Source organism: Alligator sinensis, unplaced genomic scaffold (genome assembly GCF_000455745.1).
Source record: "Alligator sinensis unplaced genomic scaffold, ASM45574v1 scaffold119_1, whole genome shotgun sequence".
In the NCBI taxonomy this organism is placed as follows: Eukaryota; Metazoa; Chordata; order Crocodylia; family Alligatoridae; genus Alligator; species Alligator sinensis.
In genome coordinates, this window is record NW_005842386.1 from 182,210 (window position 1) to 186,210 (window position 4,001).

Genomic DNA, 4,001 nt, shown 5'->3' on the forward strand with positions numbered 1-4,001 from the left:
TTTCTGAATCAGGACCATAGTAAATTACATTCCCTGCCCCGAGGACTAATGAGCATGTATTTTTGAGACCTGGACAAAATGAACGACAAATAGGGTTTTATATTTCATTATTTAGTGAAGGTCCTCTTCTTATAGAGTCCCTGACACTACAGGGCTTCATTCCCAACCAATCTTGTGTAGAGTCTTCAGCTGGAAGATAAGCACATCCAATGCACTGTTGACTGTTTTGTGGTGAAGATTATACACAACCACTCAAATGTCTTGGACATGAAACTTAGGGGGTAAGTATGTTTTTGGGTCCATGTGTTTTGGAAAGCTTAGTATGCATAATTATCTCTTTCTAGGCAATTGGATGAACATATCAGTGATTAATTAACTTTATCACCTAATTATTTAGCCCCCAAAATGCTGGTTGTAGTTAGCCCCCAAAATTGAAGTTGCATTGTTTTCTTGCATTCTCTGAAAGTGACTCCTCTATATGTAGAGGGGGCATATTTATATTTTGGTCCATGTATTTTATTTTCCTACACATCTTTGTCTTCCATGACCTATGACCATTTAAAATTAAATCTGACTCGATATTTTAGCAATACTTGTTTTATAAGAAAAAACAGCGCTATGTGAACTACCTTGAAATGAACAATGGCCTCTTCCTTTACTTCTGCTAATGTCCCACCATAAAGGTGGGTTGCTTCTATTAAGTGAAATGAAGCAGGTCTGTGCTTGTTGGATTTCTGCTTGAGACAGACTTTGCTCAAGTACAGAAAACCTCAGCATGCAGCACCTGCATGATAGCAAGTATGATGAATATCATTTTGAGTCGCCACTTCTTTTACGAACTCTGTGTAGACACTGTAAACTTCACATTAATCATTACCAAGCTGCGACGTGACCAGCAAACACCAACTTCAGTACAGGAGTCAAATGATTGGGAACATGTTCAAAACAGCTTTATTTTGTTGATAGACAGGGCCGCTTTTTTCCCTTCTTTTAAAGAAATCACTAATATAGAAAGCTTTTCTATACGCTTTATTTATTAATTCCTTATTATCATCATTCATATTTATGTAAACCCGAGCAATTTGCAGTTGGATTATTTATCAAAGCTTATTGGCAGGATATGGTCACATGAAAAAGATCCAATTAATATCGTTTTTCATGTGATTACTTTGTGCTAATGGGAATTACTCCTGAGAGTGAAATGGTACAGGAGAGACGTTATCCTTAAAACTGAACATTAGAAAAGTGTCTTCCAGTTGGAAATTTTCTGAATGTCAGATTAGAAATAACAAAAAATAAAGCTGATAAAAAAGAGTGAAGTGAATAAGACTATTGCTTTTGTTGCATTTTGTTAAAACAAGTGTGGCCAATGAAGGGTAATTTCAGGAATTAAAATAGGATAAGATTAGGAAATAAGTAGTTCTGTGTTGACCCATATGCGGATTATAGACTTTAGCTAGTTAGTGCCTACAAAAAAGGAAATTCTTCTTGTATCATTCAAGCACTTTTATTCTCTCATCACTTTTCTGGAAAAAAAAAGTATTGATGAGAAAAAAAACACATGAATAAACTGCATTTATCTAGGGTTTTGTGCATGTTAATATCTAAGGCTTATTGTTTTTCTTGGCTGGTAGGATTTAAAGTAATAACACTCTGAAGCAGAAAGACAAAATTCACTCTGTTACTGCAAATGCACAAAGTAAAGCAATGTGGCGTTGTCCTTTTGTCCTCTACTCCTGGAATACAAAATGCTTAGTATATATTAAATTTATAAAACCTGTAACAAATGCTTACCCCAGTCAACCACAGTATATTCATTTACCATGAGGGCTCCAGGTAGTCTGCATAGGTGACCACTTTCCTGTCGTTACATCCAGTCCAAAGTCTTGCTGGCAGAAACCTGGACCCTGATATAGGAAGCAGAAATGGATCATCTGAATGCTGAACTGCACTTTTTAGATCCTTTTTAGTAAATTTAATTTTGGGATTCTCTCAGGAAAGGAAACACCCTACTCAGCAGCTTTTACTTTATACGGCCAAAGCACAGACTTAAAGTACAATTTAAGAATTCTGACCTGACTTTTCCATTCAGATTTTCTTCCCCCCATTCTGCCTTCGTTGCCCTCCTAATGCAATGCAAAGCAGCTAGGGGGTCTTCTGGTGACTGGACCACAACCCATACCTGTCCCTACTACTAACAGTGTAGCATAAGGGGCAGGTCAGTGTGTAGGCAGAGTCCGCTAGTAATCCCAAACCAGGGAATACCGTCACTTGGGGGAAATGAGTGTGTAATTTAGAGCCAGCTTCACTATATTAACATTCACTACATGCCCACCGATGCACCATTGTTGTCCCTTTCATAATTCTATTGGTAAAATTGCCACACAACGTTCTGTTTGCTTCCCAGCTGGATTTTTGAGCCCTGCATAAATATGTTCAAAGACATTGTGTACCATGATGCCTAGGATTGCAGTACAAAGAGTTTGAGAGATGCACTTCCTTACTTCCTGTTGCATTGTGGGACATTGGACAACCCCCCCAAAATTAACGGACTCAGAACTTCCTAGGTAACACTCTCCCTTCCTCAGCATCACAATAGCACTTGTTCTAGTAGAATTTTTTCCATGGAAAATAGTGGCTTTTTTATTTGAAAATAAAATATTTGGTGCATATATATGCACCAGCTATCTTATATATATGTGTGTGTGTGTTTGTGTATGTATGTGTGTGCGCATGTGTGTGTGTGTGTATATATATATATATGTGTGTGTGTATGTGTATAGACACACACACACACCAGATATTGTATATATGTATATATGTGTGTATGTATATATATATATGCACAAAATATTTTGTGTGTGTGTGTGTGAGAAACCTTCTGATTTTTATAAGGAAAACTAATAACTTTTTTTTCCTTGCTTATATGTTTTTTCCCTAAGATGCTGTTTTATGATGGCAAAAGGCATGGGTAGGAAGACCACTAGAACCAAACAAATGGAAATACTACAACTCTGAAAATAAGTTTGCAGCTTTGGGAGCTTCTTAAACTGCCTCACAGTCTTTTCTTCGTGTGGCTGGTGAGCGCTGGATGGGCAGATGGACAGATTTTTCATCCACTGGACATTCACTAAAATGTCACCCCAAATGCCACGCTGTCCATCTGGAACCTTTCTGTATCTGTTTCCCTTAATGTTCTCCTCTTGCTGTCATCCTCATGCCTCTTTTTACCCCATTCTTTATTTCGGGGCTGTTCAACCCCTGCCTGTAGGCCAGATCCAGCCCCAACACCGTGATATCCCAACCATGGGGCTCCCAGCCCATGGGGAGCCTTGTAGGCCATGGCCCTGCATGCTAGATTGGGCACTCGAGGTGACACGGGTGCCAATCCTGGCAGACAGGGGCAACATGGGGCCTCAAAGCCCAATCTGTGTGTGCCAGGTCTGATCCCAGCATGCAGAGGCAGCGCAGGGCCATGGAGCCCAACCCAGGTGTGTGAGACCAACAGAGGCAACATGGGGCCAGACCTTGGTGTGCAGGCTCGATGAGGCCCATGGACCAGCCCTGTGTCACTTATCTGGCTTAGGGGGCCCAAAAGCTTGAGCACCACTGCTTTATATCTATACCCAGTTGTTTTTCCCATTGATTCGATTAGGATTTCCTCTTATATGTCAAGGTGGCTATTCTTGGAGTACATTTTGGACTGATTAGCCTCTTCGTTTTGCAGGGTAAAAATCCTGGAATGATAAGTACATACCCTATATTGTTTTGGTTTTAGGACTGAAAAGATTAAGATCATAGGGGCATTCAAATGGAGTAGTTTGGCACTGCATTCTCTTCTCTTAGTAAATTACTTTGAAGCAAGCAAATGAATTCTAGAAACGCAGACATAAGCAACTGATAGGAGAAATACAATTACAATTAGCTCTAAAGATATCGTACTTAAAGAGGGATCAAACTTATGTGCGTTTAGGAAGCAGTATTAATAAAACACTTAAAAC